The sequence below is a fragment of the Apteryx rowi genome, unplaced genomic scaffold (genome assembly GCF_003343035.1).
Source record: "Apteryx rowi isolate R43461 unplaced genomic scaffold, aptRow1 scaffold_475, whole genome shotgun sequence".
NCBI lineage: Eukaryota > Metazoa > Chordata > Aves > Apterygiformes > Apterygidae > Apteryx > Apteryx rowi.
Window position 1 is genome coordinate 142997 of NW_020450733.1, and position 14256 is coordinate 157252.

Here is a 14256-nt window from a genome sequence, read left to right on the forward strand (position 1 = left end):
AGCCCAAGGCCAAGAGGCTAGTGAGGAAAGCTGCTACTAAAGGGGTTTGTGGGGTGGGGGAAGCAAGTTTGTCCACGTTATCTGGCAAGCTGCATCTGTGCAATCCAAAGCACAGCTGTCTCCAGCTAAAGCCACATCAGTTTCAATTGCAAGAGACTTCCCAAAGATGATCTCAAATCCCAGCTGGAGACAAAGATCAGAGCATCTGCCCCAGCATGGGGAAAGGAGATATCAGATGTCCAGGACCTGGCTCAGTTGCTAGACAAGGCCCAAGGGCAAAACCCAGGGACAGATAAAACTGTGGCACTGAAAGCAGGGGGGCAGAACCGATCTAGATGGGGCAGACACTGTCAGGGAAGATCGTCAGGGAAATATTCACGTCTGCACAACAGCACCTGGGCCCGAGTCCAGAAGACATGCCGGAGCAGACAGAGGGAAATGGCAGGGCTCCTCTCCTGTTTTCCAAGCAAGGAGAGTCTGCGCCCCAGACCACATCTAAGCAGCTCTGCATTCCTGGCCGCTGCCTCCCCAGGTGCAGAGCACCCAAGTGTGAGCTCCAGGCTCCCTCTCCTGGGCAGGTGACACCACTGCAAACACTTCAAAAGAGGAGGCTCGGAGGCCTCAACGCCCTGGAGCCCGTAAGCCATCCCGACCCAGCAACCCTCTCCATTGCAGCAAGCCCAGCCTCCCAGGAGGAAGGGAAAACAGCTCCCAGGCAGTGAAAAATGTACCCCAAAGTATGGTCAAGGACTCCCCCAGAACACTTCACAAGGGCATAGCAGTAGCTACAAAGAAAAACGGAGCCACAGAGGTTTGCCCAAACCCAAAGCATGATCCATGCCCACCAAGAACTCCTGTCCTGGTGAGAAAGTGTGCCTGTAGCTCAGCCTAGCAGGCCCCAATGCACTTCATGCACACACACACACACACACACACACACCTTTCCTTCATTGCCCACACACACTTCAAATCAGTTCGGGGATCTGCTTGGGGAAGGTAAGTTGGTTCCCAGCAGAGTTACCAACAGTGAGAAATATCTCCCTCAATCAGATCCCACCAGTCCAGTGAATGAACCAGTTACTTTCCCCTCCTTGGCGTTTGGCAGAGGCTTGGGTGACTAATTTAACACTGAAAGCTCTGGCTGACGTTTGGGCTGCCAGCCCAAGCCTGAGCAAGGCCAAGGACCCTTTCTGGCCTGCACAGAGACACCTTGTTAAAAGTTCCCATTTAAACAGGCCAAGGGCCTGGTCTCAACACAGGCAGCCTAAATCCTAGTCCTGCCTAGGGCACCTGAATAGCTAGGCTCACGGAGACAAGTAAATTTAGACTGGGGAAATCTGGGCCAAGCCAAATTCACACTCTGCATCAGAGCAGGACAAATCCCTCTACACATCCCATGTTGCTAAATGCATGGGAAATGAGGTGGATGCATGTTCCTGGGACAAGATGGACCAAAGCTCTAAAGACTTTCCACTGCACCTAGTCGCACTGAGTACAACTGTACTCTTCCTCAAATAGCCCAAGTCCACTCTAACCTCTTCCAACCCAGTTTAATCTGCCAGTCCCCATTTTGCCCACAGCTGGGGTTTATCTATTCCACCCAGTTTCAGCTGATGTCTGGAATAACTCCAAGAGACAGGACACAAGACAGAAGGATGGATCCTCTAGGCTTATCTCCCAAGTCTGCCATCCAGGACAGCCATTTCCAAGGATCAAAGTAGCACACCCCAAGAAATCAGCTGCTGGGAAGAACTCCCTCAGTCTTGAGCAAAGAAGAGAATTGAATTCCTTTTTGCCAAATGATCTCAGACAAAATCGTGCCTCAGTGTTTCCTGCTCGCCATGTAGCCCAAGGAAAGACACTGACTTGTCTTTGTCTGCAATCTAAGGTGGGATCAAGTTGGGTCGGGGGTGTCATAAATCAGTTTTCCTAACCAAACACTTCAGCCCAGGACAGACAGAGCAGGGAGTTTAGAAAGCAGGAGGGAGGCTTAACCCTCAGGCAGGCAGCAGCGCTTTGTAATGTCAGAGGCTGCCGCTGTCTTCCCAGGCACGGAGCTAGGAGAGATTTCCAGCCGAAACCATGGGCACCCTTCGCTGCCCACCTCCATGGCTCTCGGCACACACAAAACCAGCCACGTTCACTGGGGGAACCGGCCTCTTTGCAAGGCCCAGAGATCAGCCACGCTGGCTCCAAAGCAAACGCTGTAATTGTCTCCAGGGCACCTGGAAAAGGGAGGGGAGAGCAGGGAAGGGTGGAGGAAAATATGCCCAACCCCATCAGCCCATCCACACACGTCCCTTCACAGGGAGGAGGAACAGCCGGCACTGGTTTTTTTGACCGTATAAGGCCAGGTTTCTCTCTCCGTGGCCAATCCGGGGAGGAATGCGAACTGCCGAGCCTTGCCCAGTTTGCTAGGGCCCGTCCTCCCCTGCCCACACCCTGCCTCCCCAGCCAGGTGTGCCGAGCTCTACCTGCAGCAGGGGAGGGGACAGCCGGCTCAGCTCATCCCACTCAACACCTGGCACAAAACCAGGGGAAATTCTGCCCTGCACAAATTCATTGCTAGGGACAACGTCCCTGTTGGGTCTTTGCTTCCCACGCAGCCCTTCAGATGCCCTGGGCACCCGAGCTGAGCAGGGAGTAACTGCTGCAAAGCTGGGCAGCCCCCAGCACAGTCCCCACCTGCAGCCCCCCGCTTGGCTCTGAGCTGCAAACACACCGCCGTTCCTCTCAACGGCCTCACCTTTCTTTCGACTCTTTCCAGTCATTCACCATCCCAGCCACGTGATAAACCCCTTCCTCCGTCCCGCAGCCATTCCTGTTGCTTAGTTTCCATCTCCACCTGCCCCCTGCTTGCTCACGGCAGCCCTGGGGTCTCTACCCCCCCCCCCCAGGCAGTGGCTGCAGAAAGGAGCCTGCACAGACTTGCTAAGGGAGCTTCCCCAGGGGGGTCGGCTTTGAGACGTCCCCAGCCTGGCTTTGGCTCAGGGGAGCTGAGAGGGGGCTCCCTGCATCAATCACCCTGTCACAGTCAGGATTCCCAATGCTACCAAAACCAGTGCGAGACAGGGCCAGCAGCCTCCCAGGCCAGTGATTCCCAGTCCCAGCACAGCCCCTCGCTGCCTCAGCCCAGGGCAAGGGGAGGCATGAAGGACAAGGCTGGCCTATCGCTTGGTCCTCCCAGGTCAGGGAGAAAAACCACCTTTCCATGCCCAAGCTGCTGCCAGCCAGGATGGACTCGGGAGAGACCCTGAGCCGCCAACCCCCAGCCCCGCAGTCCTGTTTCCAGGCCCCACCGCCCCCGTGCCACAGCGAGGCACGCGCCAACTCTGCCAGGACTCTGCATGCCAGCGCCCTGACCAAACGAGCCCAGGAATTTTGGAGAAACCAGCGTTCCCTTGTTGTGCTGCCAAGATTCGGTACCCGCCTGCCAATGATCCTGGTTAGAGCAGGAGAGATTCCAGGAGAGTTGTGTCAGCTCGTTCCCCTCGGGCTTACGGGGTGGGAGTGCCAACAGGTCCCACGCCTCCGCCTCGAGGCATGCCAGGGACTCGCACACGCACAGCACCAGCTGCTGCCTCAACACTCTCCCCACCCAGCCCAAATACCCACGCTTCCACAGTGCCGCCGTGGGCCCCAAGGAAGCCTCACCTGAGACAAAATGGCAATAGGGTTGGCCATTTGATGTTTCCCCGGTTTAACTCCGCACAGCCCTCCAGGAGGGCAGAGCGCCAGCAGGGGGGCAAAAAGGGTGGGGAGCAGAGCGCGTGGAAAGCCAAGGCTTCGTTCCTTGGATGGCATGAGTCCAAAGGACAGTGCAGCTGATTTTCCAGCACCTCCAGACCTGTTCTCCCCTCTGCACACACACACATACATGCTACAGAGCAACAGCATCACCCAGCGGCAGTGGGAGCCCTGGGCAAGGGGCAAAGGGGCTCCAGAAGGAGCAGCAGCTCTGTGCATAGACAGGGACGTGAACAAGACTGTCCCTGCCTGGCAGGAGGAGCGCAGGGACTGCAGTCCAAGCACATGCCACCCTCTATCAGGTCTCGGCAGAGACGGCAACGCTCCCCTTTCCAGACTGGAAAGTTCATCAAGGCTTGGAAAGGTCAGACTGTCCAGACTGCAGTCAGGATGCCAAAGACAGGCATGTGTGAGCTGGTGTCCATTTCGATGAGCAAACAAGAAGCAGAGAAGGAGGGTCATGTCAAATTACTAGTGATCAGGACTGAGATGCTGCAGTTCAGATCAGGGTCTGTTTGTATCAGGAGCTGCAGCAGGTTTCACATGCTCCGAGCTGAGCTCTGGTTACCAGAGACCATTTACAACCTCAGCCCCATCGTCTCCATTCTGCACGGACAGCAGCTGAGCCCGAGACACCTCTCAACAGTGGAACCTGACACCTCATTGCGGCATGGACTGCAGACCTTCATTTTTGGCTTAACCTGGTTAGCAGGCACTGCTAGCAGCAAAGACCTGCTCCTCTAGGCCCTAGCAAGCATTAGCAACCAGAGCTCCTGCCTGGGGTTCAGGAAGAGTTTGTTCTCTACTGGCTAGCCCATGCTGAAGTCTCAGCTATTGCATCTTCTCTGCTAACTTTAAGCATGGATACTTAAATCCCTAATATATAGCATCTTCACTAAGGACCCTCAAGTGCTCATGGCACATTCAGGCAGGTGGAAGGAGCCCAACACGCAGCACACATCCACGCTCAGCAAACGCAGATGGTTCGGGCCCAGGCCGCCTAGCCATGCTCCTTCACAGCGTGAGCAATCTCTCCAACGCACAGGTATGCCAGGCAGCCTCCAAACCTGATGCAGCAGATTGAGTTGACATGTATGGAGGGGCTTGGGCGAGCCGGGGCAGTGCCCAGTGCGTAGGGCAGGGTAGCAGAAAATATTTGAGATTGCAATTTGGCTGGGATGAGTCACAGTCAAGGATGGGCAGTCCGGCCGCTGGAGCTGCCTGCTCAACTCTCCACCCCTACCAGCATGGCACCTTGGGAAAGAGCAAACCGTGGGAACCAGGATATCACAGCAGGCCAAACAAGCACAAAAACATGGCTGTTGCTGAGAAGAGATTAAAACTGTCCATCTCCGCAAAGCAATGACTTAGAGAGAGCAGCAAAAGCCCAAAGCTCAGCAGGTCTGGGTGCTTGAGATTGGCTGCTCAGCCTGGCAGGATCCCCGTGGCAATCGGCCAGGTATTCATAACATAATGGGAACGGCGCTTACCTGTTCCTGCTGGGGCCTGCGTGTGTTTGCAAGATTTCAGACACACCCTTCAATTCAAGGCTTTTGGAGGAAAAAAAAAAAAAAAAAAAAAAAAAAAAAAAAAAGCAGCACAGTGCCAGAGGAGGAGGGGGGAGAAAAAAGAGAAGGAACCACTTCAGAGCTGAGGAATCCCAGCCGTGACTCACCGCGGGGCGGGTGGCGGGGGCTCTGACGCAGGAAGCGAGTGGAGGGCTGGGGATGCCGGGTAGAGGGTCAGGGCAGGCTGCCTTTAGCAACGCGAGGGGATCCCGCCGGGGCAAGGCAGCCCTCCCTGCCCGAAGGAGGCCTCCAGACTCACCCAGCATCCAACCTTCGTCATGCAAAGGGCGTCTGGTGCCACTGGGGTCCTGACTTCTACTCAGGGAAATGGGCCTGTTTTCCAGCACTAGCAAACCCAGTCCGCATGTTTCCCAGCTCCCTAACATGCCCGTGTGCCCAGCCTTCCCCTCTCTATTGCACCGACACCAACTCCAAGGGTGCCCAAAACACCCTTTGCGTCAAACATTTCCCACGCTGGCGATGTTGCAGCAACATCAAGATCTTCCATAGCCAGCAATCTCTCTGCCACCTGGCAAACTGGGGCCCCTTTGAGCTACCCCAGTCAACATACATGCAGGAAAAGGTTCGGACTTAAACAAAAAAGCAAATATAAAACATCTGGGGCTTTTTTCCAGCTCTCCCAGAGCCTCAGCATGTAACCAAAGTAATGTCAGCTCCTGCGTGCAGGTACGTGCAGTAGGGCTAAAAGACACCACAACAGACATGAGATGAGTGTTGTCTTGGAGCATTTTGTATACTCTGCAAGGGGTACAAATATAAAACAAGGAGCAAGATAACAGCCGTTCAGATCCATAGCTCCAGATCTGCTCTACATTTACACCTGCCTGGTCCCACTGACCTCAGCAAGCAGTAAAACCATTATTCCCTTAGCACTTCATTAGGCAGAAACCCACATAAATGAAGTCAATGACACTGCACCAGTTTACCCCTACGCCAACTCTCCCACTAGGTAGGACTGGTTTAAGCCACAGCTCTTGGGGTCAGGGGAACATAAAAGAACAACTGCTCTCTTTCTAGTTTCAAACCGAAGGTCCAATCTACCAACAACAGAAAACACTCAAAAAAATAGGACTCCAGAAGACTTACAAACCAGACAACAAGGAAAAGCCCTAACTGTGTTTTTCCCTTTAAAGCAGTGGATGACAAGGCACTAAAAAACCCTGACGTTGATTTGGCTTTGGGCTTGCTCAGGGGAAAACCGAAACTTCGCAGTATGCAACAGGATTACCTCTTTCAAGAATCAGACCCCGAGTTAGCATTGGACAAGCCCTTTGATTTCACAAATGGATTGCTCTTTAGCTTCCGCGCGTCTGCACTTTCTCCAATCTAGTTTCAAATGCACCAAGCTGGAAGGGACCCCAGCCCCTCTCTGTTCAATTTGACTCTGTCCAGAGAGACCCCGTGCATTTGCGTTACGTTGGCAGCTTTCCGGACAGCCAGCTCATACTCACGGCAGCAAACACCTATAGGACATGTTCTGACCTGAGCACTGAATTCAATTCTCCCTGGAGGATTCGCCCACGTACGTTTCTGGAGCGTGCTCTACAGATTATGCAACACACCTTATGTAGGGCAACAACGCCAAGAGGATCCAGAAAAAAGCCCTTGATTTTGCAAGGTCCTGGGGGACCCTAGCTGGACTAGGGTAGGATTCAGTGGCTTGCAGGACTGAATCTCAATATAAAATGCCCAGAAACAGGAATGTCCAACACCCTGGAAGCTTCTCAGTCCTTGATGAGGCCTTAAGTAGAGCAAAAAGCAACTCAGGGACATATGTTTGACTATATAACCCAGTCCTTGATTTCAGCAAAGCTTCAGCCCTCTGCTCTGGGGAAGAGCTTGGCCCACAACTAGAAATAACCTCTATGCTGCACCTTCTATTCAACACCTGGTTCTGGGAAGGGTCAGCATTTCAGCCTCCCCTTCCTAAAGTGGGCTGATCTGTTCCAACCGCAATGCCACCCCAACCTGGGAAGACCCCGTTCTTCACTCATGCAAGGAAAATAACCCATAGCAGCTGGGCTATCCGTCTCCATCTGTGTCTTCCAGCTGCACAAGGCAGGAAGATGCGGTGGTGCCATATGAAGACCCATGTCCCTCCTGAGCCTTCTAAAAGCCTGCTATCCCAATAGCTCTGAACAAGATTAGCCCCAGGTTTGTACCTGAAACAGGTACCTGAAAGCACTAACAGGACAACAGTACTGCAAACAGCAAGAGAGTTGTTGGGACCAGCCTGCAACTGTACTTCGGATGTTGCTATCCCCAAGCAGCAGAGCTGGCAAATTAAGAGCAACTCCAGGCTGACTGTTCTCAGAACCACATTGTCACCTTACTCCTAATTTATCCTGCCATAACAGGCACTGGCATCTGTCCCTTCTCTGAAAACTGTGGTGATCCTGCTAGCTTAAACCCAAGTGTAATAAGCAAAACTTCATTGAGCCCTGACTACAGTGGTGCAGTGGGACTAGGCTCCCTGTGGATTTAACTGGAAATGGACTGGGCCCCTTTTAGAGTTACATTTGTGCCTGTTTCTCTGCGATTTATTGGGAAGCCTGAGCTTTCTGCAAACCATCCCAGCCATGCAAGGAATGGGGTGGGGATGTTTTGACATAGAGTCTTGGATCACTTACAGCTCCCACCCGGCTCCCTTTGTGCTCACCTTTTAATGCTCTCTATGTGTTTTTGTTTCTCAATAACATCAAGCAGAGGGAAATTCAGACAGCCTAACGCTGTTCATGAAAGACATGCAGAGCTGCTTCAGAAACACCGATTCCCACTACAGAATCAGAGATTGCAAAAAATCAGCCTACCAGCTGCTGGCTGGAAGGGAAGGAGGGTACAGCCCCAATAGGGGTCTTCTCTCTTCAGCACTCTAGAGTTTAAGAGACAGACTGTAGAGAACAAATGCTGCACAGACCAATGTAAATATACCTGACCGCCAGGCCCAGGCACAGCTGTGCACACAAATGTGGGATCTGAGGCTACACCTGCATCTGTTAGTATGTGCAAATATTCACGCACAGGGGTGTTTGTCGAAGCATCGCTGAACCCCACCACTTGTCTGCACGGGCGAGCAAGATCTTCAAACCCAAGGACCACAGGACAAGCTGTCAGCTAACCAAAAAAAAGGAATTGCACAAAATTCAGCTCAGTGAAGGCCCCAATTTCCACTGGCTGAGGGTCTGGCTCAGAGAATCTTTTTCTTTTTTCCCTCCTCTCCCACTAAGGGAGGTCACAGCAGCACGACGGTAGTCAAGAAATCACTTGACTGGAAATGTGAGGAGAGACCGAGCCTGGCAGCAAGGAAAGGGGAATCCTTGGGGCAGGTTCTGGCTGCCGGTTTGGTGGTGAAAGATAGGCAGAAAGGCCCCATATTAGCCTGGAATGAATTTCAGTTGGCTGCACCAAGTACCCTTTGCACCTTCAGCTGCTAGAGCAGAGGGGACAAAACCATTCCCCCTCACCAAAAAGCCCACCCACTGTCACCGAAATCAGCCTTTTGGTAACAGTACCAGATGCAGAATTTGTACAGTTTAACCAGATGAATTTCATGTTAGATTCCCAAAAGGTTAATTTAATCTCATGTACACTGTAACTTTACTAAACCAGATCCTCCTCTTGTTCAGGTAGCTCAGCTCCAATTCATATTAGCCCCTCTATTGCCTTTGATCCATATTTGCTGCAGGCGAGGTCAGAACCAGGGCTGAGAGCATTCCCTTATTCTTCAGTTTAAATCTTACACCGTAAGGAAATGAAGATCTTTCTACATTTTCACAGCAAACAGCTGCTTTTTGCAAAGCAGAACAGACACTGCTAATCCATGTGTCCAACTGCCCCTGTTCTCAGTATTTATCGTCTAAGAAGCCTTGCAGAGTCGTATTTGTTTAGTCTGGGATGAAATTCAAATACAGCCTCAGATGCGGATCTGCATTTCAAAACTAGCCTTTATTCCTGTAATGCACTGGCCCAGCCCCTCCAACTGAATCCAAAAACCTGCAAAATTCAGTAGGTCTTTGAATCCTGAGCTCAAGTGGAACCTGAACACTGCACTGACAAAACACCTGGTGAAGGTATCTGAGACAGCCCAACTCAGCAGCACCTTTCTTTCAGCGCTCTCAGACACTGGTGGGAGCTCTCCTGAACTCACAGGACTGTGTTAGTTAGTAGAGAGCCCAATTACACCCTACGAGCCATGACAAGGAGGGTCAGAAAGGCCAGGAGCGACTTGGGTACTCCTAGAAGAGCAGCGATGGATTCACCAAGTGATGCTAGGGGAGAAGCCACCTCCCGTGCACACACGCTCGTGTCCTCCAGCCCATACAAATCCTGCTCTGAAGCCACGAGGGTGATCTGGGCAGGCAGACGGCCCTTGGGCTGGGGAACCACAGGAGACACAGCCATATCAGGCTTCTCTTTCCACCTCAGTGGGAAAGGAGAATTCGGAGGCTGGTCCGCCCAGCCCCAGAGGCCTTTGTCAGCATTGTTTGCAGCGGGGAGCAGGCTGCAGCCCCGCCTGGCGCTTCCCTTTGTGCATTTGCTGAGCTCTGATCTTGCAGCGTCCATCGCCGTGGGGAGGGAACTGCTTGTAACCAGGGCAGACGGCTCCAGCATACTTCTGCCGGGTTTTGCGCAGAAGGCAAATCTCTCAGGCTTCAAAGCCTCCACATCAGCAAATTGTCTGACAAGCGCCTTCCCTGACATCTTGTCAAACAAATGCCAAGCTGAGAGAAGTGTGTGTGTGTGGTGGTAGGGGGGGTGCTCTCTCACAGCCCAGAGGTTTGCAACCCCTGCATATATTCAAGAGCTGCCCCCTTCCTTTCCCAGAGCCCCTTGGGTACAGACCAACCTGCTTTCTGCCATCTTCACCCCCCACCCCCAGGTCCCTGCTTTGCCATCATGAAACCACAGTGCAGGTGTGTCTGCCCCAGAGCTGGCACATATGCAAAGCGGTTCCCGCGATGGGGGAGAAGGGGACATTCTCCTGTCTTAACACACAACCAAATTTGTATTTCTGTTATGCGACAGCCACATCACAGAGAGAGGAATCGGGATGAGTTGCTCTCCATGACATCCAGGAGATCTGGTGGCCCAAGACTTTAAGACTGCCCTTAGATGACATGAAACAAGGTGCTGCACTAGCAGCTGACAGACTCAACGGACCCACCTGCACCCTGAAATCAGAGCAGAGTTGAAGGGAACTGGGTTCTGCATCAGTGCGTTGCTCTGTTGATGACAATTGTGACTGTCACCAACCTACTCCTACAGGGAACACTAGGCCCTCTGTAAACCTCCGTGTAGCTCCCAGTAGGAATGTTCTCTCCTCCCTGTCCCTACATACACACCTGCACATACACAACATTAACAGATTTACTAGCGGCTTTATTAGCATTTAACACTTAATAAAGCACTCTTCTGCCTTGCAGTTATGCCAGTTCTCAGCAATTCCTTAATACTCTTCCTTTCAAACCTGGAAGGGAACCAGGCCACCTCCACCAATATTGTCCACTGTAGCCTGCAGTTTGCAACTCTTTAAAAGACTTTGCTCCCTTTTACCCCAACCTCTACCCTTCCGAGTCATGCTCTGCACAATGCCTGAAGTCAGCACTTCACACGAACCAGCTGAGGCTGGTCTTTGGGGAAGGAGAAAAAGGAAAAAGAAAAAAAAACAACAACAACAAAAAAAACCCACACAGACACATACATACAGGGCTGAGAACACCTACCAGCCAGGACCTGCAGCCTTGGCAAACTGCAGAGCAAGTTTGCTGGTGACAGCACTAGCTAGAAATGCAGATCAAGAGAGAACATGGAGAAGCGCAAAAGCTCTCCACTCTCCACCCCCCCCAAAGGCAAAGATCAGTGTCTGGGACACTAAATAGTCACCTGGGAAACTTGTTGTGGGGGGAGAAAGGCCTAGCACAGGCCCGTTTTGCTTTTGCATTACTTGCCATTCTTCAACCCACAGCTCAGGCAAATGGTCCCTGAACCTTACAGAGCCTAGGCTGGGAATCCCCCAAAATTAATTCTGCACGGATGTTATTTAAGGTCAGATGGGATGGAGGCACCAGCCTTCCTGCTTTCAGCAGCAATAGCACAGTCCTCAGGTGGAAAGAGCACATAACGCGAAGGCCAGGAGGTGCCCAGGAACATCTAATTCAATGCCAAAGTCTCATCTGCATTTACTCTCTTATTGCTTCTCCCCTCCTCAAAGCAACTGCAAGTCTTGCCACCTCTGTGAGGTCTCCATTTCCTTTCGCTGACCCATAGCGGGCAGTACCTTTTCCGCTGTGGAGACTGAATACTTTATTATACATTTCCATGCACTCAGGTTCCACACCTCTGCTCCCACATTGCTTTTCCATGAAGGGAAAGTCTGCCTTCAGCACTGCACAAGGTGTCACAGAAGAAGCCACACCATTTTAGAAAGTCCCACAGAAAGTGCTGAGAAGCAGAGCAGAAAAGGTGCTTTCGCAGGTCAATGCAACTGCCCTAATCTTAAGGCCAAGGGTGCCCATGGCGCTGAATTGCCCTGCTGTTCCCCGCAGGGTCCCTTTACCTGTGCACGTAGCCTGTTGACCTGTTCCGATCACTGTCCCATCCATAAGATGACACCAGTCCTGCCAGCTGGAGGACTGGTGCTCAGTAGACGGAGGGGAGAGACAGAGCACATGTTTTAAATGGAACAGGAGTGAACATCCACAGCAAACGGAAGGCTCAGACTAAACTACAGCAGGCTCAGAAAGGATCTAGGACAAACAGAAAGCAATTCTGTTCTCAGGCATTTGCCCTGAATAACGACTGTTGATATTTTGAGGAAAAGAGCAAGCAACACCTGTGTAAGTAAGAGTTAAGATGGAGGGTTAGAACTAAACCTGAGTCAGTAAGGAATGCACTGCAGGCCCCGCTGTAGGGGCTGGAGGACAACAACCAATTCAGCATCTGCCCTACTTAGCCACCGCAGACAAAAGGAGTCAGCACTGGTCAGTCTGGGAATGTCCAAACAACCAGAGAACGCAGCAGTTACTCCAGCAAATCAATCCCAGGAAATTCAAAAGCTTTGTCTAATAGCCACCACACGCATTCCTGAAAAGCCCTCACAACTTTCAAATACTGCCCTGCTAATTCACTTGCCTCCGCACACCGGCGGCAATTAGCCCTAATCCCCGGCGCAACGCAGTGGCAGCCTCACGGAGCAGACCTCCCCTCCGGGCACCGCCAAGGTGGAGGGGCTGCAGAGGGGAGCTGGTGCCCTCCGTGCCATCGGCCCCAGACCCCACGCACGGCAGCTCACACCCAGCTTCCCTGGGCACTTCTGCGCTCATGTTATGTCTGTCGTTCAAGGTGGGCCATTAAGATTTTGGCTACATTAGAAGGATACGTCAAACCCTTTGCTCCCCCTATACACTTTCAGGGAATTCTTCCCAAACAAGCATACAACCAAGGATTTTTTTTTCCCCCCCTCACACTAGTCACTTCACAGATGGGCCTTTCCCACCACCATCTCACATGCCCGAAACAATGATCTTCTAGGACGTAACTGAGATTAAAGGGACACAGAGAAAGAGTTGAGCAGTCCCAAGGGCCAGCCAGGAGAGGAGCCGCCCTGCTTACACTTCCTTTTGATCTCCGCAGAGAACACCGCAGAGCTGCCCTTCTCTTTTGATGTGTCACCCTGCAGCTTGTTCTCTCGCAGGAGGGCAGGCCTGTTGCAGCATGATTGCCCCTGGATTTCAGCTGCTGGGATAACAAAGCTGCATTTCAGCAGCTTCTACACGTTTCGCAGACTCCAGAGTCTCTGGGTTGACCCCAGGGGCGGAGGGGAACCAAGAAGGCCGAGAAGGGACACCACCCTCACGCTCAGCTCTAACTAAATCCTTGTCACTCACATGGAACCACAAACTGCTAATGCAATAGTAAACCAGAATGATTTATTCTGAGATCACGAAGCACTCCGCACCAGGAAATATGGCACAGGCTCTGCAGTGCCACGTCCAGTCTTTGGCACACCAGATGTGACTCTTAGATGCAGGGAGATTATTGCTTACAGAGGCACCTATCTAAATTGTATTCTGCTACGCAAGCATGAGCAAGATCCCTCCTTACCTTCCCTGCTTCACAGCAATGACCCTACGCTACAACGAAAGAGTTCAGAAGGTTCTGCTGCTCTGAAAACATATCACTCAAAATAAAACTCTCTGCCCAGAGTCAAGCTGTCCCCTGAAAAACCCAGCATTGATCATTTTTGTTGCAAGTTAGGATAAAAATGTATTTTGCAAGCCTGATCAATAGCGGATTGAACTCAGGTTGTCTGGTCATAACAGATCGGGTCTACACAGCACTACTTATTCACAGAGTTGAAAAAGCTTAGTGTACCAGATGTCAGGACATTCTTCCCAGTGAAGTAAAGAGGGTAAGATCACAGGTCTGAGAGGTCTGAGGAAAGGAGCAGCTTTCCATGAAGTTCTGCAGCCCGTCAGTGGCAGGGGTAGGAAAGACATGCACTCCCATTCCAGAACCAAGGTCTTGGATCAAAAGGCAAAGGGAAAAGGAAAGCAGCTGCTCCTCTCCTCTAGCTTTTAGGCCTGAGCACCTTCAGTTCTTCTTAGAGTGTTATATTTAAGCATAACCCTGACCCAAGTCATGACCCCAAGCTTTCTTCTTCAATCTCTAGACCCCTTTGGACTCCAAACCTAGTAGGTGACCCAGCTCTAGGGTAAGGAGGACCCTCCCACGGAATTAAGTCCAAGAAAGTCAAGCCTGAGATGATACAAGGTTTGGTGGCAAGGTTTCTTCCCACAATACTGCAAAGAACGTGTGCAAAGGCCTGTGGGAAACTCAGTCTTCTGCCCACATTAACACAAGTGAACCTAATGGAAAACTGAGGTGCCTGAATTGAAACCCTGAAGCCTAAAGAGTCCAA